This window comes from Mus caroli, chromosome 12, assembly GCF_900094665.2.
Source record: "Mus caroli chromosome 12, CAROLI_EIJ_v1.1, whole genome shotgun sequence".
In the NCBI taxonomy this organism is placed as follows: Eukaryota; Metazoa; Chordata; class Mammalia; order Rodentia; family Muridae; genus Mus; species Mus caroli.
In genome coordinates, this window is record NC_034581.1 from 78,568,248 (window position 1) to 78,591,831 (window position 23,584).

The 23,584-nt window shown below is 51.6% G+C and overlaps 1 protein-coding gene across 2 annotated transcripts in view; it reads right to left on the reverse strand.

The window, feature by feature from the left end:
• Elmsan1 (ELM2 and Myb/SANT domain containing 1) overlaps positions 1-23,584 on the reverse strand; it is a 70,177-nt gene that overhangs the window by 30,904 nt on the left and 15,689 nt on the right. Inside the window, exon 1 of one of the 2 annotated variants that reach the window (XM_029484528.1) lies at positions 13,480-14,038. The exons of the other annotated variant lie outside the window; for it this stretch is intronic. The gene's annotated coding sequence lies outside the window, so the exon portion shown is untranslated. Of the gene's footprint in view, positions 1-13,479; positions 14,039-23,584 lie in introns of those variants that run through there. 2 annotated transcript variants of the gene reach the window in all.

Sequence of the window (23,584 nt, forward strand, 5' to 3'; positions counted from 1 at the left end):
ACTCAGGCCAGAGATTTGCCAGAACCACTGGATACAGAAGCCCTGTTCTCAAGGAGTTTGCAAGCCGGTGAGAAAGAGGCTTTGATGCTAAGGAACTGGCCTGCCTGCCACCTGGTGCAGGGAGGGCACAGCAGGCAGGAGGCCTATGACTGACCCACTCCCCACCCACAGTCCCTGGCTCACCCTTTGCCCAGACTGAACCTCAGCTCAGAGATGCAGAGCCTGGGTTGACAGGCTGGGGAGAGAGTCCCCAGGGTCTCAGTTAGTAAGCTGGCCAGGCTCAGAAACTTGGCCAAGGTTCAAGCTCAATACAGTATGAGCTTTGACAGCAAAAAGACCAACAGTGAGGTGCTTTTAAAGGATTATGTGTGTGCGTAGCCTGATAGGATACTCAGGGCCCTGGCCTAAGCAACCACTTTAATTGTGTCCCTCACTCACTGCCCCACAAAATGCCAGCAAGATGTCCATGGGGGACCGGGATAACCAGTTTCCTTTTAAAGGGGGGAGGGGGAAGCTCATGCATGCAGAAGTGCTACTGAGGCTCAGCAGAGGACCAAGCATCCAGACTCAACTGAGGAACTGCCTGCCTGCCTGCTGGACAAGGGTCACCACCAATTACAGGAAAACCTTCCCAAAGGACGAGGGTGACTCTGACAGTTACATACTCTATAAGAAAAGATAAGGCTGGGCAGATGGCTCAGTAAAGTGCTTGTCATCGAGTTTTCAGTTTCAGTCTCCAGCACCCATATCAAAAGCTGGACACGACAAGGGCACGTATAAGCCCAGACAGGAGGGCTCCTGGGGCTTTCTGGCCAGACAGTCTAGCCACTACCAAGCTCCAAGTTCAGTAAGAGATCTGACTCAAAAAGAAGGGTAGAGATATGAAAGAGGAAGACACCCAACAGTGACCTCTGACCTCCACACTCACACGTGCACATGCACCCTGAACCCCAGAGTGACAGATGAAAATGGCCCTGTAGTCATGTCTTCAGATGGCTGAAACTTCGGGTGGAGGGGGTGGGGGGATGATTCCAGTCTGTCCCCTCACCATACTCTCTATGCCCTGTGATGCTCACACCACCAGGGTCTACTCTGGGTCTTTCCTTCTGGAAAGGTCTGACTCCCTAGTAGGTCTAGGGCAGGGCTCTCTGGAGGCTGCCTGTGTGTCCCGGTGCCAACCTCGGCCCCGAGCCAAGATACAGAGGAGGCCAGTCATAGGGGCCTTGCTTAACGCCGCCTGCCCTGCCTCTTCCCCCACTGCACACACCCTGCTGCAGCTGTGCAGGTCTGCCTGGGCCCCTTCATCCATTCAACAGGCATTTGATGGCACTGGCTGGATGCCAGGCTCTAGGGAGACACAGGAGACAAAGCATAGTCTTTATCCCGTGGAGCTTCTAGTGAAGTGGGCAGAGACAGACACAGAAACACATTATCAGCAATACTGTAGGGAACGAGAGAGCAAGGATAAACCAAGGAACAGGTGACCCTTCCCCCCCCCCCAAGGAGTTAGTTCCCTCTTTGGGCTTCTGCTGAAGTTGCCCCTTTTGCCTATAAGTTCAGCCTTTCTGTCAGCTCTGCTAACACTGTCTCCGGCACATACGGTCACCCTTACTGACTCTCCTTGCCAAGCTCCTTGCTGCTACCCCATTGTGTTTCACGGGTTCAAAGCAAATGGAGAGAGGAGTGGGGAACTGGGCATCTGGTCCAGTGATCTCCACTCACTGGTTCCTGCACGGGAGGAATTTAAGAGCGTGGAAAGACGCAGGAACCAAAGAAACACCACAGTAAGAAGCACCAGCTGCACAGACAGTGCCAGCAGCAGCGACCTGCACGTCCAGCTTTGTCCCAACGGAGGCACGAGGTCAGCGCGGCTCTAAAAAGTAGCTGATCCCAGAGTTCACGAGGGAGGAACCAGGCGACCAACCAACTCCAAGTCATATGGCTGCCCCCTCCACCATCACACTCCCGCAGCCTAGCTGTGCCCTACAGGGATTCTCAAACCCACCCTGGGTCTGACAGGAGGTAGAGAGAAATTAGGAAGTAAATCCATCGCACTTCATAAGAAGCCCAGACTACGCCAAGGCCAGGAGCCAGGGAAGAGATGGAGAGTCAGGGGCTGAGATGTAGAGTTGCCTAGAAACCGTCTGCAACGGTAGTGTTCTGGGCAGAAGACATGAGGCTCCCAAAGAGCCCTCCTGGGTGGACTTTGCTTCAAGAAACCCCTGGGGATGACTATGACTCTTACAGAGCCCAAGGTCCAACTGGTGCCCATGTTTATGGCGCCCTTAAGTTGTGGGCAGCCTCTCATTTAACCCTTGCTTTTCTTTGTTTCATTTTATGGGCAAGGAAAGGAATACTCAAAACTATTTATTTAACACAAATGAAGGCAGAAATGGGGGAAGTGTAGAACAAGACATAAAAATGAAATGGCAAAACAAGGCATAAATTCTACCCTGCCAATAGCTGCTTAAAATGTGAATTATTAAATACTCCAATTTAAATGCAATAGTTGGCAGAACCCTTTCTTTCTTTTCTTCTTTCTTTCTCTCTTTCTTTCTTTCTTTCTTTCTTTCTTTCTTTCTTTCTTTCTTTCTTTCGAGACAGGGATTTTCTGTGTGCTCTTAGCTGTCATGGAACTTGCTCTAGAGACCAAGCTGGCCTCAAATTCCAGAGATCCACCTACCTCTGCTTCCGGAGTGCAGGGAGTAAAGGCGTGTGCCACCACTGCCAGCTAGAATTTCTTAAAGTGATCCAATTATATGTGGTTTACAAAAGACATAAATAGGTTAAAAGTAAAGAATGAAATGAGACACTAGTAATCAGAGAGGCAGAGACAGGTAGATCTCTATGACTTCGAGGCCAGCCTGGTCTACATAGTGAGTTTCAGGCTATCCAAGGCTGCATAGTGAGACTATCTCAATCCCACTCCCCAACCCTCCAAGAAAAAAGACGCTAAGAAGAGGTGCTGGAAAGATGGCTCAGTCTGTAAAGCTTTTGCCATAAGCATGAGGCCCCGAGTTCAGCTCTCTGGCCCCCACAGAAGAAGCCAACCACAGCAGCATACACATCTGCAATCCCCAGGGCTAGGGAAGTGGGGACAGGAGATTCCCTGGGGCTGGCTGGCCATGCAGTCCAGCCAGTTAGTGAGATCCAGGTTCAATGAGAGATCTGTCTCAAAAAATAAGGTAGAGAGTGACTGAGGTCAGCTGAGAGTTGACCTCTGGCCTTAACACACATCTAGCACACACATGAACCCCACACATACCTGCATACACATGAACACTTGATACATTCCGAGAATATACATACCCACCAAATATATATAAAAGATAAAACAATGAAACACGTACCATACAAACAGTACCCAGAGAGAACTGAGAGGACTGCACAGTATTTGGGTAAAGCTGATCCTTAGACAAAAACTATCACTAGAGACAAAGCAAAAACACTTTCTCTTGATAGCAATGAAGAAACTAGCATACATGTACCAAACAACACCACCACCATGAAGCAAACACTGTGAGAATTCACAGGAGAAGCATCCAGTTCAACAGTTACCATCAAAGACTTTAGTACTCTACTCTTTTTTTGAGACAAGGTTTTACTCTGTAGCCCAAACTGGTCGTCTCAATGATGCAATCCACCCGGCTCTGTCTCTCAAGATGTGAATCCCCAAACCCGGCCTCAATATTCTGTTTTCAATATTGGACAATACAATTAACCAGAAGATCACCAAGAAAGGAAAGCTTGAGTGCGACAAACCAATTCTATCTAAACGTCACCTATGCACCACTCGCCCAAAAGCAACACCATGTACTCTCTCCAGAGAGAGCACTCATAGGCTAGATCATAAATCAAGTAAGCCTTAATAAAATGTTGTAAATGTTTTAAAAGATTTATTTATTTTATGTATGAGAACAGTTGCTGTCTTCAGACACACCAGAAGAGGGCATCACATCCTATTACAGATGGTTGTGAGCCACCATGTGGTTGCTGGGAACTGAACTCAGGACCTCTGGAAGAGCAGTCAGTGCTCTTAACCGCTGAACCATCTCACCAGACCAAGTCTTAATAGATTTAAAAGGACTGAAATTATACAAAGTAGGTTCTTTGATCAAAATGAGCTAAAATTCAAAAGCAAATAATAAAGCTGATAAAGTTACAGAAAACAAAGGCTCTAAGACCTGTTCACATTCTCCTGGTTTGTAAAAGCCACCCCTTTAACCTGTGCTCTCCACGCATGGTAGATCTTGAACATCTGCGAGCATGTAGGTATTTCTTTGTCCATTCCTCACACCACCCACTGATTCTCACCCCAAACCTGCTCCCTGAATTAAAATAGCTTGCACAAAACTACACATGGTAGCACACATCTTTAACACCAGTACTCAGGATATAGATTCAGGGGATTTCTTTGAGTTTGAGGCCTGGTCCACATAACAAGTTCTAGGCCTGCCAGAGATACACAGGGAAACACTGTCTCAAAAAGGGGGAAGGGGGAGACTTTTCTTTTCTTTTCTTTTCTTTTAACAATAGCTTTAGAATGAAGCAGTCTTTGCATTGCATGACGTCATCTTGCAACTTTGTATTTCCCTGGGGAAAAATGGCCACAGGCCAGTATTTCCACTCTGTCGCCAGTCTACAGAGTATCTTAAATGTACTTCCCAGAGACAGGCACTACCATTTACACCTGAAGCAGGCTCCCGGTGAACCCTGACTCCCAACAATTATCCTTATGAAGCAAACAAGGATGGACCCTGTGCTTTCTACCGAGAGAAACTCAAGACTCTGCTGAGAATGTGGTGGAAGCAGGATCCCAATGCTGCGGGCCTCTAAGGTCCCTCCTCCTTCCACCATCCCACACCTGTGGCTCCCTACAGAGTCAGGATCCCAAGGTTGCTCTTCTTGGGGAACGTTTTCAGCCAGAGTGTGGTGTATCACACTCCTCTCAAGAAATGATCCAAATCTTCTAGCCATAGGTCCCTACTGGGGATGCTGATGAAAGGCGAGCCCAGAGAGTGCATGGGCAGTGGGAGAGAAGCCTGCAGAGGTAGGCTGGAAGCTGCAGGTCAATGGGACCTCAGTCAGGTAAAGGCCTCTTGCCATGTCAAGAAGGCTTCGGCCTCACTCGAGAGCCAATTGGCAAAGCAGAGCTCAGCTGGGAAAGCTAACCAGATGCCAACTAGCACGGGATGTCCGTGTTCACCCAACCTAACTCCTCATTCAGCACAGCGATCCGGAGAAAGAAATTTGTCTTCAGACACAGAGCTGGGGGGGGGGGGGGCATAGCAGGGATCCAGTATCAAGGACTTCAAGAGCAATGCTTTATGACTTCATTTAAGAAGGCCCCAGTTGGACTGGGATGTGGTGGTGCACACCTTTAATCCCAGCACTGGGGAGGCAGGCAGATCTCTGAAAAAAACAAAAAATAAAAAAGCACCCCCCCCAAGAAAAGAAAAAGAAAAAAAAAGGCCCCAGTTCTTGGCAAGACACCAAGGAAAGCCTGAAGCCAAGGCTAATCTACTACACAAATAGGGCTTTATCCATGGTCCTAAGACCTCCTACTTAATCCTCACCAAGCAGATGTCTTCCTCTACCTCTTTTCCACTAACAAACCTGAAAAGTTCCAAGGGGTCAAAGATCAGAGAAGCAAGACAGCAAGCCCAGGACTGGAGCCAGGACCGCCTGTCTCGACAACTCTTTCTGCAAACTTTCTTCTTGAGTCTCGGGCTTGTGGCTTCTTGTTTGAGTTGGTTGAAACCAATGACAAGACAGTCAGGCAAACATCTCCCTGCATTCTGTGTGACAACCATGCTGATGACCGGGAAGTGTGGCTGGCTGGGAAAGGCCCAACAGGTGAGTAGCTCTCAAGAGGCTCCAGTGACTCCCAGGCCTGGGGAGCCTAGTGAAGAGCTGTGTCTTCCTCCAGTACTAAACCCTCAAGTGGCTTCAGAATAAAGCCTGCCCTCCCCAGATCATTCTATACCCCCTATCCCCTCCCTTGATGTCCCAAAGTCTGGAACCAATCAGTTCTGTGCTTGAGTTCCTACAAGCAGCTACAGCCCTGACTCCCCAGACACTGAGCAACAGATCCAGGTCCAGGCAATCGCATCTCTGCATGGGTTCCACAGCTTCTTCTGAATTTGTAAATGAAAGCTGTTCAGGGCACAGGCTAAAAAAAGGGAGAGGGAGGCTAGTAACCACACACTCCAAGATCTCAGCAGAAATCCCTGTTTCACGGCTGATGGAACCAAAGCCCATGAACCCATGGTCAGTTGCCCCAAGAGCACACAGATGACAACTTGAGCAGAGCTGGAGGCAGGGCTGCCAAGTGGATACTAACACATCTGGCACCTGTCTTAGGCACTGTTCTATCGCTGTGAAGAGACACCATGACCAAAGGCAACTCTTACATGAGAAAGCCATTTACTTGGGGCTGGCTTACAGTTCCAGAGGTTATCATCGTGGAGGGGAGCCTGGCACACTGACAGACACGGTACTGGAGAAGTAGCTGAGTGTGCTAGATCCAGATCCACATGCAGCAGAAAGAAAGAGACTTTGGGCCAGGCTTGGACTTTTAAAACCTCAGTGACACACTTCTTCTAACAAGGCCACACCTCCTAATCCTTCTCAAACAATGCCATTCCCCAGTGAGTAAGCCTGCAAACAGATGAGCCTGGGGGGAGGGGCCTTCTTATTCAAACCACCACAGAGCCCCTTCAGACCTGCCAGTCCTTGACAATTGTCTGGCTCACCTCTTCTGGCTAGTTCTAGAGAGGGACAAGACCCCTCCGGATGCCAGGCTTGGCCGGGAGGACATTGGTGTCTGCTTGTGTAAGGTAAGAATAAGGAATAAAGATAAATGATGGTGTTCTCCAGTCCTCCTGGTGACCAAGAAGGACAAAAACTGGTTGCCAGGGAAGCTGGGTTCTCAGCACGGCTGCCTGGAACCGCTTAAAAGGGCTGCAGGGTAGGTCCAGAAAGCTGCCCATCTTTCTCACCCAGACATCAAGTCAAGCATTGGGCCCTTTCTCAGGCCCTGGTCAAGATGCAGGATCTCTGCCAAATGCTGGCAACATTCCTTGAATTTCTCCTGTCTCGGAGCAGCTGCTGTAGAGCCTTTTCTCCTGTGTTGATTTATTCTTTATTGTTCCTGAAATACACCCAGAGGCCTTTGGCATGCCATGCCAGGCACCCGCAGAACAGTCAGTCTAAGCCCCAAGTACACACTAACCAGGCACTCTGGGCCCCGGGCCAAGCTAACAGGAATGACAGGCCCTAGGGTCAAACCCAGCAGTAGGAAGACCCAAGATCCCACCTAACCGCTAGTCTACGGTCCTCCAGAGCTTTTCTTATGACTGTAGAGGCTAGGGTACATTTGGGAGAGGAGACATCTGGAAGGCTTAAGTCAAGCCTCATCCTAGCATGAGTGAACGTCCCAGCCACACACCCCCAGACCCAAGCTCAAAACTGGGTTCTTTCCTTCCCTCCTCAGCCCTAAATCTCCCCTACCCCATCTTACCGAGTTCCGTGGGTGATGCCCCATTCCCTGACCACATGGAAAACGGTCAGAAGGCTGGCCCTGTGCTCAAACTCTCCTGCTGAGCTAGCCTACGTGAGCCTCAGCTTCCGTATCAATAAGTGAGCACTACAGTATTGAAGCTACTGCGGGATTAGATGGGGTAACGCAGAGTAGAAAAACCTGCACAAAGCGAGTCCTTGGTCCATGTTATTTCCCTCTCTCTTTTGCTGGGCCTGGGAGCAATGAAGGACCCGCCTCTTCCAGCTCCACAGCTGGCTGACAGCAGCTCTGAGCAGCCTGTGCAGAACAATGAGACAAGGAGTCCCAGAAACAGTGTTGGGCTCTGCAGACACACACAGGACATCTGGTCGCCAGACTCAGGAGAGAAAGTTGGCAAGGATTCCAGAGCACATGCAGCACAGACAGGCCTCCTGTAGACTCAACTGTGCCAGCAGAGACCACAGGGACACAGGAGGACAAGAGCCTGTCCCAGAGATCACTGGCCGGACTCTCAGGCCCACCAAGCCCAGCAACCACCCTCGTGGACTCACTCTAAGGAGAGCAGTAAAAAGGGAGGGTGGCATGGCCTGAGGCACTGGAGAACGGTGGCCACAGGAAGTAGGAACAGAACAGGGATGGCAGATGTTGGGACTGCTTTCGAAAGCAAGCAAGTCTGCCCAGAAGCCGGGGCAGGGAATGTCCCACAAGTGGAAGTACCAGCTTGGTTATTTTTGGCACTTCTGCCCAGAACCTGCGAGGAAGAACTGCCACTAGGCACCATGGGAGGGCTGCCTATTCTCAAGCACACAAGCTGCACAGGGGACAGAAGGCACACAGCAGCCATAGCGTCGAGGGGCCTTTACCCTGTTCTTTTCCTCGCTGTCACTGTCAGATCTTGTGTGTGCCCTGTGTAGCATGACCACTTCTGCTTTCGCTTAGATCCAGCTCCCCAACCACACTGTGTGCGCGTACACACACACACACACACACACACACACACACACACAAATAAATAACCATGGAGCCAGCAGGAGACTGAGCCATATCCAGAAGCTTAGACAGTATTCCTCTGGGTTCTTTCTGTACTGCAGGCAGCCCTTCCAACCTCCAAACTCTGAGGGCAGCGACCCTGACGACGGGACACCGGATGAGCATCCCCCGTCGTCTTCCCACCCTCCCAAGGTGAAATGAGAACCGACAACTCAGTCTCTCAGCCTCCCTGTGTGGGAAGGAAGGTGTTTTGCTAGCCCGCCCCAATCTCTTCCAGCTCTGGGATGACTCCCCAAGGCTGGGGAGCCCATGATTATGAACTAATGCCTTGGACCCAGCGAAGTCAGGTGAGGACGCAGGTGCTCGCCCCAGGAGCTGCCCCAGGCTGAGAGGGAGAGTTGGCGGGGAGGAGCTTGAAATCTGGGCCCACCTGCACTGCAGAGTGGCAAATTTAACCGCGGCAGCCCCATCCAGAGCTCTCGTGGCTTTCCCTTCCCACCTGGCAAGGTGTGGCAACTGTGGACTGGACTAGGGCTTCTGCCTACCCGACCTAGGAACAGCTGAAGCCTAAACCCCCTTCCTGCGTTCCTGTGTCGCTGGAGGCCATCTTCCTGGAGGATGTGGACGGCCTCAGGGAATCCCCATCTGGCGGCAAGCCTACAGTACTTCCCTCCCTTCCAGCTTGGGTGAACAGATCTCACCCAGGCTGCTCCCCTCCCCCTCCCTGAGACTTGGAGGGAGCACTGTCAGCCACAAGCTCCGTGTGGCCAGGAGAATGGCAAAGGGAACAGGGAGAACCTTCCCAGGCTGGTCACAGTATGAGGCGCCAATCCAGGAAGAGAAAGAGCAGCAGCTACCAGGGAGGCAATGCACCACTCACTGTCCTGTTCCTCCACAGCAGTCCTTACCAGAACCATAAGCAACAGGCTCTCCCAGGGAGACCGTCCGCACCCAGCAAAGCCTCAGCTCTCTGCTGACTGACACAGGGACGGCTTCTTCCTGTTCAGCATTTCACCTCATCCCTACTTACTTCAGTTGGGACAAGGGACAAAGTGCCCTTTGATGGGACAACTCCCACCCTGGCTCCACCCAAACCTTCATCCAGGTCATACTGTCAGGGTTCAGGTGAGGGAAAAAAAATGGTACTTTTTTTCTAGACTTCAAAACACCTATGCCAGCCCAGATGAGGTTTTCAGCCAGAGGCCTGGGAGGGTAGGGTCCCCAGAGAAGAGAGTCCTAAACCATCCTCTGCAGGGACAGTTCCTTGTACCAGCACGGACCTGGGTAGGCCAAGACCTAAGGCGCTAGAAAATAAGCTTCATTTGAAAAAGCCACAAAAGCAGCCCCAGTCACCGATTCCAGCCACCGCCACCGCAAGCAGGACACCCTTCATTTCCTCTTCCCCAGGAGCAGCAAATGGAAGGCCACCAGGAGCTGGGCTTGTGCCTAGTGAATAGATAGTCAGCGTCTATTGCAAGCCTACTTACTACCAGCCCATCAATTTGCATGCATGATCTTGTTTCACCTTCACAGCAACTGTACCAAGTAACTATTCTCTCCATTTTACAGAGGAGAAAACCGAGGCTCAGGAAATCAAGCGACCCACAAGGCCACACTGCAATTGCAGAAGCAGAGTATCAACCTGGGTGCTCAGGGCTCATTCCCATGCACCCCGCCAGTCAGGCTGCCTTCAGTCACTGCCAGGCGACTGTCCACACACCATCCAGGAATGGCAGCCCAGTGTGGAGGCGGAAGTGGGTGTGGACCAGTTTTGCTTGATGGCTCTGGAATTTGAATTGATGTCCCCACCCCCACCCCACCCCCCGAGACTGTAACAGTTCCCAAGTGTGAGACTGTGAGACCTCATGTAAGTGTACAAGCAGTGGGGGTGGGAGAAGGGTGATCTGGATTCCAGAGAGCCGTCTCCAACACAGACGTTATGCTGTAATGCTTCTGATTCATAAAATGAGCTCACAGTCTCAGTGCCCTGCATGCTGCTTCAAGTGCAAATACTAAGTGGATCCCTGTACTAAGAACTGAGAAGTTCAGCATTCCCAGCCCCAGCCCAAGGTGCAATTTGCCTTTAGCCTTACGGAGCTGTGATGTGCAGAAGCAATCTCCAATGAAAAGCCACCACTGGCTGCATTTCCTGCAATCTGCAGTGAGTCGGGGGAAAAAGTACGCACACACACACACACACACACACACACACACACCTGTCCCCGCACCAGGACACGTACATACACTCAAAGGAAGGGTGCTAACCTGTCCTAGCCAAAGAAAATGGCCGGTTTAGTGGATCTCCAGACTGGCGGTGCTAAAACTCATTCTGATGTCCCTGTGGGGTCGGGATGACAGAGACACAGGCTCCCAAAGGCCAAATGGCAGAGGAGTGTTAAGGAGCAAGCTTTACCAACCAACACCAGGATCCTTGTGGCGGACCGACCCTCTATGAAACTTAACGATGCCGTGGGGTGGTCCCTATAAGAGAGAAATGACTCAAGGACCTGCTTCATGGCAAATCTTTTTTTTTTTTTTCTTTTTGAGACAGAGCCCACCCAGGATGGCCTTGAATTCATGAGCTCAAGTAATCCTCCCACACCTGCCTCCCGAGCATCTGGGACTAACGGGGCGGGCATACCATTAATCTGGGCGAGCACATTTATTTGTTTGTTTATGGGTAGCTCACACGCATTCACCTAACTTATACTAACCCTTGCCAGATGCCAGGCCCTGTGGAAAGAGCCCCAAGCTGACGCTAAAGCAGAGGCTATCCGTGTTTTGTGTAACTCGGTCAGAGTCCTCACAGCAACCCTGTGCTTCCGACGCCATATGTGTATGCAGATAAAGTAGCGGTTCCATGTTCAGAGGGACATGTGAAGCAGGAGTAAAGACATAGCGGGAGTCTTCCAGCTTCCTCCGTCCTCACCCCCATCACCAGCGTCAGCAAGCTTTTCTCTGGCTGACATGATGGTATCAAGGCTAAAGATCCAGGCCCACAGGAGCCTAGCCAGGTGTACTCTCTGTCTTCTGCCTACCCTCGTCTTTATCCAGAGGCCTTTCCCTGGGTTCTGCAGCCGTGGAAGGCCCTCAACTGCATCTAGTTACATGTTGCCTCCCACCCCCCCCCCTTCCATTTAGTAAAAGCAGCAGCCCAGGGTCAAACACCAGGGCTATTTTTAAAAAGCTCATGTTTAAAAGTTAAACTTTCATCCTTGGGGGCACTCCAAGGAACCCTTTCTCCAATGGGGGAGTTGGGGTTCTACCTGGCTGGTGCTTGGAGCTGCCACGGTAGCAGCTGACCAGCTTTCCCAGAGCAAGCTGTAAACCTGGGGGCATTCGCTGGGCTCATCACCCCTCGACCCCTTGGGAGTTACAGACCAGAGAAACCAGCCAGAGGCCAAGCCAATTAGAATGGAGACCGGGCCTGGGCTGTGCAATGAGATAATTTATCACAGTAATTGAATGTTTACACCCTGCAGAGCAGCAGGAAAGAGAGGCCCCATAAGATCTCAACCCAGGGTCTGTCTGTCCCTTTTGGTTCTGGAGTCATCCGACCACGCAGAAAGGATGCATTTTTCTGATGCTATGGGTAGTACAAATATCATACTTTCTTCCTTGGGCGGCTCTGGGTTAAGACTGATGCTTCATCCCCTCAGCTGAGGCACCCAGGTTGGAGTCAGAGATACCATTCCATCTTCACCAAATCCTCTTAGCCCTAAAACTCCAGGGTGAGGATAACCCAGGCCTCCAAGCCAGGCTCCGGGAGATGAAAGAGCCACCTTTCCCCTCCCCAGCCACAGTTGCCACTGGGATCTCCTACACACACGTGCCGCGGTGGCCTCAAAGACCAGTCACTGCACCCCTATCCTGCACAGAGGTCCGAAGTGGGGTGGTAGAAGCAGGAAGTGGCCATTGAAGTCGTAGCCAATAAAGTTTAAGACAAGGCAAGAAACTTCCCCTTTCATCTTTCCAGCCGCTCGGGTTAGAAGATGATTTGGGACACTCAGTGGCCTCCCTTTTGGGTAATAGAAGCCTCCTCCAGATCTCCCTTGGTTCCGAGGCTTGAAAGCCTCAAGTGCCCAAAGTTCCTCAGCTTCTCAAAGTCTTTAGTTTAAGGCCTGGATGGAGGGGCGCAGCCGAGGTCCACATGCCCCCTCATTGTGAGCGTATGGGGCGGGGAATGATTAACTCCATCGAGCCCGCCATATGCAGGGCCCAGACGAACCCGGGCTCTAAAGCTCAGGACAAGCAACATGGAACACAGGACCCGGCCAGGGACGCGAGCCTGCGGGGGCGGGCGAGCCGGATGACAGGTCTGAGGTGCACCAGCAGCTCCCGGCGCACGGGGCGAGGCGGTTCCATCACCGTCCTCCGGCCGGCGCGCGCTCAGCCCTCCAGCTTAGGCCTCTCCAGCACTGGCCCCAGTTCCCTGCCCCCATCCCCCGCCACAGGTCTGTCCCCGCAAAGTCCCCGCGCCGATCCAGCTCCCCGCACGCTGGAAGGAGAAGGTGTGCCCTCTCTTTAAGTTCTCGCGGCTCGCGAGCCTCTCGTCGCGCCTCCCCGGCCGGGCACGCCAGCGGGTCCCTGCGGTCACCACGTTTCTCGCGCGCGCGCAGGAGCAGCAGCCGCGGTCCCCAGCCGCTGGTACCCGGGGCAGAGAGACTAGGGAGGGCTTCCCAGCCGGGGCCGCGCCTGGGTGGGCGGGCCGCGATCGAGCTGCGTGGCTGCACAAACACGACGGGGCTGAGCTGCACACGCAGCTGCGGGCGCTCGGTTGCGGGCCGGGGGGAGGAGGGCTACGGCGGCCCACGCACCCGCTCCTGGCGCCCCGCAGGCCGCAGAAGTTGGCCGCCGGAGGCCCAGCGTGTGCTGAGCTGCAGCCACCGCCTGCACGGTCGCCCGGGGTCCCCTCGCTGGCCGCCCCGCCTGCAGGCCTCGGCCGCCAGCCGAGCAACACCACTTACCCAGCTCCCGCTCGGCCTCCGGCCTCAGCAGTTGCCCCTTCCTTCCGCCGCGGGCCACCGCCTTTGGGTCGCCTCCGAAGAGCCCAGCCGCCTGCACGCACTCCCGGATTTTTTAAAAACAAACAGGCGCCGTCGCTTCCCCCGCGCCGTTCCCGGGGCTTCAGCCAAGCCCGCGCCTCCCGAAGCCTGGAAGTTTGCTGGCAGGGCCCGAGCGGGACGCGCGTGCTGTCACCCGCTGCTCGCAACGCGGCAGCCTCGGCGCGCCCCGCGCCCTTACAGTCCGCCTGGAGAGCGCTCTCCCCTCCCTGCGTGTCACCCCCAGTCCTGCGATGCAGTGTCAGGATTGCACGGCTCTGACTCATCGGTTGAGCTCACAGCTTGAAAAAAAGAGAGAGAGAGAGGGCGAGAGGCAAGAGCGAAGGAGGAGGACTCGCTGGCGTGCTACAAAGGATTGCACAACTCGAGCCTGGGAGCTCCAAGCGCCCAGTGGCTGGCCGGCGCGCGCAGCACGGCGGCGGCGAGCAGGAACCAGCTCTACCACTTCATCAGCACAACTGTCTCGGGGCGGCCTCTCCGCCTGCAGGCTCCGCGCCGCCCACTTCCTGCGACCAAATAAGGCTGGGAGGCGTCTTTAAACCTCGGGGCGGCTGCCCCGGCTGGGGATTTCCAGCAGACCTTACCTCCACTTGCAAGGCTGTGGCCACCCTCCTCCCAACCCCCCAGCCTAGACCTGAGCCCCCATGGCTCTTCTGTAATCAACAGGCCACGCGGCTTGTTCCTTGAACATCAAGGTCAGGAGGAGACAGTGACGAAATGTTTGGAAACCCATCCAGCCTGCCAGGAAAGTGTGTGTGTGTGTGTGTGTGTGTGTGTGTGTGTGTGTGTGTGTGTGTGTTCGCGCGCGCGCGCGCCCCCGCCATGGCGAAGAGGACACAAGGCGCTTTCCTCTACAAAGAAAGCTGTGACTTTGGATGCAGTAAAACATGCATAATCCTCTCTGAGGCAGTTTACTAAGAGCCTTCCCGAGTTAGGATTTCTAGCCGCCAGCCTGCCGGTAGGTTATAGAGAAACCAACCCTGTCTCTATAAAGGACGTACAGGAACATTACTTAGGAGATGAAACGCTCCTGGGTTGAATTCTCACAATCTAGGCCAAAGTTGGGCGACTTTGACTCAAGGTCTTCTCAAACCACCCTGACATAATTTTCAGGCTCTAGCCAGTGATGCCTCTTTTTTGCATTTGGTGCATAGGAAACTAGAATTCTCCCAGAGCTGAGGGAAAGTCAGGTGTGTTTTGCTGTCTGTATGGTGTTGTTTCTTAAGATGAGTCAGAAGGCTTTCCTTTGAAGGAAAAACCACCGAGGAACACACTGAGTTCTGGCAGCCACTTTCCCTGGCGTCCAGTCCTAAGAGTCAGGTGCAGCCCTTCCTCTCATTAGTCGAAGGGCAGCAGACCCATCCTCACCCCTGAGATTGCAGAGCCTGAGTCTTCGCCTCACCTAGGGAGTGGGTGACACAGACAACGGGGGAACCTGCACAGAAACTCGCAAGAACCAAGAGGCATGGCTTTCCCATCCTCACCCACCTCTTTTCTGGCTGCACCTCTGTGCACCTGGAAGGACTCCTCCCCAGAAGACATGGGCTTATTTGTCGTGTTATGACAGGTCAGAGGACTGGCTACAAAACACCAGTGAGTATGCCAGGGGACTAGACCAGATGACCTCTTAACAATCACTTCCACTTTAAGATCCATAATTCTGTGACTGTGAAAAAAAATGGAGGAGCCTGGGAAACCCCTTTCTACAAAGAAAAGTCCAGGCTCCCCAGTTTAGCATCCACTATGACAAGTCTCCAAACACTTCCCCATACAGCGACTAAACAGCTGTGTGAGTGTATTTTAGCACTCATTCAACGGATGGGAGTGCAATTCTGAGACGTTGACTGCCTCACAGAAGGCCACAGGGTAACCTGATATCTCTGTCATCTCTCTTCTCATCCTCCAGTCTGGCAAAGAGTAGGCCGATGACCAGATGAGGGACTCGGGTACACACACAGTGCCTTAAGTACAGGCTGGCCTCTCAGTGCTCCTGGCAGAGGATGGGTATAAAAGCCATTTTGGTTTTTCCATTTGCAGGTTTCTTCCTCCGTGTGACAGTTCGTCCATTGTGAGGAAAGCAGAAGCATCCCACTTGGCCCCCACTATCCACTGCTGCCGTTCATTAAGCCTGCCGTACATACGTACGTACATACGTACGACGACCTTGATGAAGGCTCAGCCCCTGCAGTTAACCAGGGCCAGGCCCTAAAGAAAATACAAACTGGCCCTGGGACATCTCAAAATATGACCTAGTGAGGGGCACAGTCCTAGATGAGCCTGTCACCACAGAGCCAGAGCCCAGCCTCACAGGAACAAATGAGAGCCATTATTACTCTACAGAGAACTGCTCAGCCTGGTCTCAGAGGGCTTCCTCCCTCCCCACACAGGGTGCTGGGCCTGTCCCAGAGCAGCAAGGGGGAGGAGAGGCAGAGGCAAGACTACAAGAAAGAGCAGTCAGTGGCAGGGGTGGGGGTGGGGTGGGGGACACAACAACACGTGGGAGCGGGAGGGGAGAGGGACTCTGCCTACCTTGAGCAGCAGCACACTTCCTCACTCAACAAAGTTTCTAAACTCGGGTCACCTGAGAAAGGAGGAGAAGGCCTGTCCTGACGGTGGTATAAGTCTCCCTCTCAATAAGTAAATGGGGTGGTATGAGGGAAGCCATGGCCTTTCTGGGAAAGCTTTGGGGGTCAGTCTTTCTGCAGGTATGGAGAAGCTGAATCACTGACTTGTGAACGTTTTGGTTTTTGAAGCTCTCCAGTCCCTTCCTACAAGCCTCTGGGACAACCAAGAAGGTGGCCTTTCAGAGCTGGGATCGAGGTGAGCTGAGGGAGTTGGGAGGATTACACATGGAATGCCATTTTTCCCCTACCACCCCACTTCTTCACAAACCACAGGGAAGAGAGGAAGGTGAGGCTAAGAGACACTCTAGTTAGCAAAGCGCCGAGGACCGGACTCCACGCTGAGTCCATCGGAGGCAGAGTGTAGCCTCACAGAGGCTTCCTCCGATGCTGCCATCTTGCTGAGACAGCTTAGACAGCTCGGGATGGCCATCCCCTAGGTCCAACCCGTTACACATTTCAGGGACTGGTGGAGAGAGTGTAGAGCGATGGCGCAACAATTCAGAACACTAGTTGTCCTTGCAGAGGACCCGGTTTCCTTTCCCAGCATCCGCATGGTGGCTCACAACCATCCGTGATTCCAGCTCCAGAAGATCTGACACCCTCTTCTGACCTCCACAGACAGCAGACACATATCTGGTGCACAGACATCCATGCAGGCAAAAACATTCATGCAATTAAATAATCTTTAAAAACTCTTCCAAAGATGAATTGTATGGTGCATGAGTAAATCACAGTAGATTTTATGAAGACTGGCAAGAGGCTTCCCAGAAGCCAGGGGCTTACTGCCCATCCTCCTCCACTACTGTCACTGTGCACTACAGGGTAGCGTTATAGGGCTGGGATGTTGCTCAGTGCATGAGACCTTGCATGTGGTTGCTAGGGGAGGAAGAGAGGGATACGCGGAGAAGGAGACAGTAATAGCAGACACTCTAATCCCAGAATTCACGAGGCCAAGGCAGGAAAATCAAGTTTGGAGATATATTGGGCTACATACTAATACTATTTAGTGTGAGTGTATGTGAGAAAGAGAGAGAGAGAGTTAGTTTTCTTCTCTCTAGTCCCCAAGTTTGCATGCCTGCTCTTTCTCCATCCCTTCCCTTACTCAGTATGGATGAAGTGTTAACATTCACTGGGCGAACAAACACTATTGAGGGCTCCTTATGTCCACAATGCCAGGTTCCCTATGTCCCACTGTTATCTCCCTTTGCAAAATAAAGATGCTATCTTTAGGACCTCCTTGCCTAGAGTTAGACGAGTAGAGAAAGTTGTGGAAAAGATAGGAAACCAGGACTGAATCTGGATTCTGTCTGAAATAAACGAAGGTGCTGCGCAACCTTGGGACCGTTGTCAAGCGCCCCTCGGTTGGTTTTCCTGGGTTGGTTTGGTTTGGTTTGGTCTTTTTGCCTATAACAAATCCACCATATTTGGTTTTTATGGGTTTACAACTGTTATTTCTCTGCATTTATTCCACCCCACTTCTCCCTTTCAAGAACTTAATTCCAGGAAAGATCCTTACACACACTCCCACCCAAAAAAGGCCCCAGGATGAGCCTCTGCGGGGCTCTGCCAGAGAGACTACCTCCAACATCAATTTGATGTCTTATCTGGGGGGGGGGGCGTCCTTCCAAGGCTGCCCCCACTCCATGCCTTTTGTATCCTTTCCACCATGCTATGGTCTTGAGTTGATTAAGGTCACCCCTCTGATGGCTGTGTCTTCTCCCTCGGCCTTACCAGGTCCTTCCTGACAGAGTGGAGAGCTTAAAACCACCAAGTCGCGAAGTTAAGCTGAGAGGCTCCTGCATCCAATCTCTCTTACCCCTGACAAGCAGGGACCCTCCTCTTTGCTTCAGTTACTTCACCTGTTCCAGGGAATGCCTGCCACCCCAGCCCCCAGCTGTCTGCATCCCTGGGTACTTCCCTCCCTCCCGCCCCTCCTCTACAGGCCTAGCCAGGTTCCTAGTGCCTTTGTGGGGACTGAAAGGGAGTGTCTATAGATGTCCCCAGTTGCTCCTGTCACTCTGAGAGAGAGACATCTGGCTGGCCGCAGGGAGAAGAACAAAACAGGTGTGGCTGCCAGGGAGGGCTGACCAGCAGGGCCAAGGGACAGAGACACCCTTTCTTTAAGAGACAAGAACTGCCAACTTTCTGGGTGGCTCACTTTAGCATAGTCCCCAGGCCACTGTAGAACCAGCCCTGGAGAAACGCCTGCCGGCGGTGGCTAGAACTCAATCTCCCTACATCATCTCAGTGAGCCAAGAAGAAAGGGATCCCCAGAGATCCAAAGTGTGCAATGGAGCAAGCTTTAAAATAAAAACTAATATTGATAAGTCATGGGCTGAAATCCAAAATTCAGTGCTCAGGTCTAATTCCAAATCCTGCCTTACACTAGCCTTATTTGAGAAGGTTAAACATACTATTTGCTCCTCTGCAAAGTAAAGAAGAGAGAGTTTTAAATGGCTGGCCCACACCAGGTCCTTGCTTTGAAGTGACTGTCCTCTCCTCCCCTCCTAACCAGTCTCTTTGCTTCTGGCCGTACACGCTGTACGATCCACGAACCGTTATAGAGTGCTGAGTCCTTGGTAGTTTCTATCACCTACTGCAGAAAGCTGGCACCATGAACCAGACTGGTTAGCACACTCACTTTCCTGGGACCATCCAACATCCCAGCCTGTCCCCACCCAACACAGACAGACAACCTGAGGTTCCCCAAGATGTCTCCACCTCGATCCTGCTTCCCCTCTTCTCCTCAGCTGCAGGTCATGCATGCGCAGGTCTCCCAGCAGGCTACGCTTTCTAGCACGTCCAGGATGCCTTCTTTCACTCCTCCAAGCCAGAGAAGCTCATGCAGACACAGGGTTAGAGTTCTCTCTCCCGGGATTGTCTCACCAGGCTGGCAACTGCATTGCTGGCTAAAAGGTCACTGCTGCCCCCCACCAGAGGAGCCTCTGGTGGGACTGACTAGGGTGTAGCTGTCTGTGTTGCAGGGCTGCCTGTGGGCTGCAACTGCAGCATCTAGCCCTTGCTTAACTGTCATTTCCCTCTCTCCTTGGAAGAGCGCTGGCACCCAAACCCCTTCTCAGTCTCCACTCCTACACTGGTCCTTGAGTTATCTTTATTCCATCATCGTCCTACCGTTTTGCTGACCTTCCCTGGGTCAGAGCATCGTGGGCCAGATCAGAGCTCCTCCAAGGCACAGCTTAGACCTTGGTAACCCTGATACCTACACAGTACCTGCGCTTGGTGCATACGAGTGAATACTTTTGGTGAGAACTACAATAAAACCATATATAAAAAATAAATAAATCGTAACTTAATGGCTACTTTCACCACTCTTCTATCTTAGCACCTCTGAAATCAAGATGTTTGTGACCACAGATTCCATTGTGTTCGTTTGTTACTGTTTGGTTTGGTTGGGTTTTGGATTTTGATTTCTATGAGTAAGAGAGGGTCTTACTATGTTGCCCGGACTGGCTTCAAACTCCTGGGTTCAATCCATCCTCTTAATTCACCTTCAATACTGAGCCTATAGATCTGTATGTATGATTTAATTACCAGACTTTTTTCCTTTTAAATTTTTTATTTTAGTCTGGTGGTGGCGGTGCCTGCCTTTGATCCCTGCACTCAGGAGGAAGAGGCAGGAGCACCTCTGTGAGTGGAGACCAGACTACAGATTGAGTTCCAGGATAGCTAGGGCTACATACAGAAACCCTGTCTCAGGAAACCAAATAAATAAAACACACACGCACGCACACACACACACACACGTATGTCCGTGTGAATACAGATGCTCGCAGAGTCCAGAAAGGGGCAGGGGACCTTCTGACTCTGGAGTTACAGGTGGTGCGAGTCAGCCCATGTGGGTGTTAGGAACCCAGCTCAGGTCCTCTTCGAGAGCAGTATCTACTTAACTGTGAGCCAAATCTCCAGCTCCATTTTTTTCTTCTTAGTGTGACATAAAATGACTTTTTAGCATCAGTGGTTCCTTAAGTTCAATGGTGTATGATATTATTATTACTGACATGTAGTCTTCTGGATCCTAGACCTTACTCCATGAAGTCCAGTTTGTTACGAGGCCTCATAATTAAGCTTGGTAGCTGTTAGGCATTCAAGTTCTCGCAAAGTAACCTACAGTTTTCCAGGGAAATGAAAGGCTCCAGTGTCCATGAGATGTGGTGCCCATAGGGTGCAAGTCCATAGGATGTGGTATAGGTTCTGGACTGAGAAAGGTAAGCAAATTAGCTTGATTCTCAGTTTTCTGGATGACCTACAAAGGACCTACTCAACACACCTATCTAGGGCCTGCCTGACAACCAGCACCCTGGGAGGAAGCCAGTACCCCCATTTTATAGAAAAGGAAGCTGAGGGTAGAAATGGTGAAGTCACTCTCCCAAGGTCATACAGGTGATTTGACCTTGACATACATCTGGTTTCCCAAATAAGGCAGCTGAGTAGATTGGGGGAATGAGCCTGGTAACCCTTCTCTCTCACAGGGCTATTTTGCCCATATATTATGTTTTATTTTTAACAGACCTCATTGCCAAGTTTTTGTTTTTGTAATCAGGAGATTTAGGAATAGGAGAAATGACTTAGCAGCTAAAAGCCGTGACTACTCTTCCATAGGACCTGGGTTCAATTCCCACCACTTCTAGATCTGACACCCTCACCTGGCCTCCTTGGGCACTTCACACAAACAGTACACAGAGGCAGACATGCAGGCAACATACAGGCAAGTCATACGCATAAAATTAAAACAACTAAGTCTCAAGACATTTTTTTCTTTAATAAACGAGATTTAAACTGAAAGTTAGGGTTTCATGGAAAAAAAAAAAAAAACTGAAGCCAGGGACTGACGCAAGTCTTTAATCCCAGCACTTGGGAGGCAGAGGCAGGAGGATCTCTGAGTTGGAGACCAGCTTGGTCTATGGAGTGAGTTCCAAGACAGCCAGGGCTACACAGAGAAACCCTGTCTCAAAAAAGAAAACCAAATAAGCCATCAGTTGGCACACTCACTACATCCAAGTTTCCTTGGAGAAGAAACTGAGAGGTGCGTGGCAGAGCCACTTGGCTACTACACACGCTGATCTGCTGTTGTTCCTCATCCTTCCCAGGTCATGGGTTTCCGTCACTCCTCATCCCACTTGTGCCAACCTGTCACCTCATTCTCCCAGTTCCCCATAACCTTCAGAGCAGAAGCACCCCAGGGCCCTCTCCAGCTCTAGAGCCTCTCTGGCCAGCCACCCTCCAAGGAGATCACCTCTGACCTTCTATAGAAGCTCCCAGACAAGCCCCTGCCCTTCGTTCAGCCTCTATCCCAGGGCTCCCCCAGGCCCTGCCACTTGTACCCTAGCAATCAAAAGACTGAAAACCCGAGTCACTAGGGTGGTCAGCCCCTCAGGTGTGAGGGTGAATCAGACCCCACCCAGGCAGGAAAGGAGGAGGGCCGTCTGCAGTTGAAGGAGATGAGCAGGATTTGACGCAGGCGGAAACACAGACAGCAGGTCATTGGGAGGAAAACTGTAGTCTCAGCAGCGATTTTAGGATATGCAAATCAGAACGCCATTAAGGCCCCATTACAGCTGAGTCAACGTGAAAATAAATAAATAAGACAAGAAAGCTGCTGTCAGGAGGGCTTTGGGGAGACAGCTGTTAACACACTGCAATCAGCTTAACTCTTCCCAGAATGTGAGCTGACTTTGTCTTGCAAGAGTCTAACACTCTGACCAGGTAATTCCGATCAATAGACCAGTGCCCGTGAAAACAATCGGACGCTCACAGCAACTGTGTACGGAGCCGAGGAACAGAAATCTACTTTGCTTCAGGTATAACACAGCAACAGGCTGCAATGTGAATGGTCTCAGCACACCGACCAATCTGATGAAATCACACGAAGTGTCAAAATTAGCCCAAAGAAATGTGTAGAGGCTGCTTTGCAAACAGACACCCACAGGAGCAGCAGACACAATCAGGTGAGAAGTCTGAACCGTGCAAACTGTGGCTGGGTAATGTTTGTCCTGTCAGGCTTAGGAGATCGGTTTCAATGACAAAGATTGCTGTGCTCCCAAACAAGATCAGGAGCCAGCCCAGGTCAAGGTCCCAGAGGGGCAAAATGGCTCAAGCCCCAGGTATCCAGATGAGGACAAGAAATGCAAACAGGTAGGGGAGGGGGAAGGGTTGGGGCTGAAGGACCCCAGAACTTTCCTTATCAGGACAACTTTGAAAGACACCTCTCACAGAAAGAATGAAGTTACCCAAATAAACCCACGCCATTTAACCCCACACAGTCTCTTACTGCTGCAGGGCGTGCTCTCGATTTTACTAATGCCTCACATTGGCAGCTTCTGGGGCGATACCAAGGCTCTCTGTGGGCTAGCCTAGGAACCCAGAAACCATTTATAGCATTGTTTCTATGGAAATGTGTTTCAAGCTTCAAAAGAACCAAGCAGCTGACGACCATGGGGCAAACACGTGATCTCTAAATTAGGGAACTGAGATGGGCGGGTCCTGAGCTCAGGAAGACGACCTGCTACTTAGATTCTGCAGCAAATTAATTTTCAGCCACCAGCAGTGATCAGAACTAAGCCAACTGTGAGCAACGGGTGAAGATGGAGCCAGAGTACCTATGAGTGGCCACCATGTGCCAAGGAAATGTGACAGCCTGCCCTCCACCGCCACCCCGACTCTAATCATGTGAATGAGCACTGCTTGTCCTGGAAGACATGAAACTATCCTGAATATCCCTCACAAGCATCCAGGCAGGTCCCCAACCCACGTTCTTTTCCCAATTCCTCTTGGACCTTGGCAAACCTCCAGCCAGGAGGCCCTATTTCAGTGTGGCCACAGACCAAAAGAACTCCAGATCTTTGACCGTTCTGGAATTTGGTTTTAGCTCACATATGCCTTCGATAACGGAGTCCCAGATATGCCTGGACATATCCAAGCTGATCTCCAAGGGCCGTCTCTGGTGGCCCTTGTTCTAGCAAGCTCCAACCTGCCCGCTCAAGACACACCCAGAGCTCTGTAGCTCCTCTCACCCCCAAGACTCCAAACCCTGTCAGTGAATCCCCATTTCCTGCTGAAGTCACAACCCTGAACTGATCACAGGGAAAAGGCAAAGGAAGGGTCTCCAAACTGAAGGAATGTGTGTCAAAAAAGTTCCCCACTTTGAAGAAAAGGCTGCACAAAGGGGGTTAATATGAGGGTGACGGGGCCATTTGCCGGGCACACCCATTTCAAAAATGCCCCAATATGACAGAAAAAAAAGTTGGCTCTCAGCAGGAGCACAGCACCAAGTTGCAAGCTGAGGGCAATATGGGCACTCAGACACTCTCTTTGATAAGCCAAAGTGGACTGGTTGAAGGAGGAGTTTCATAAGGCCAGCATTTAAA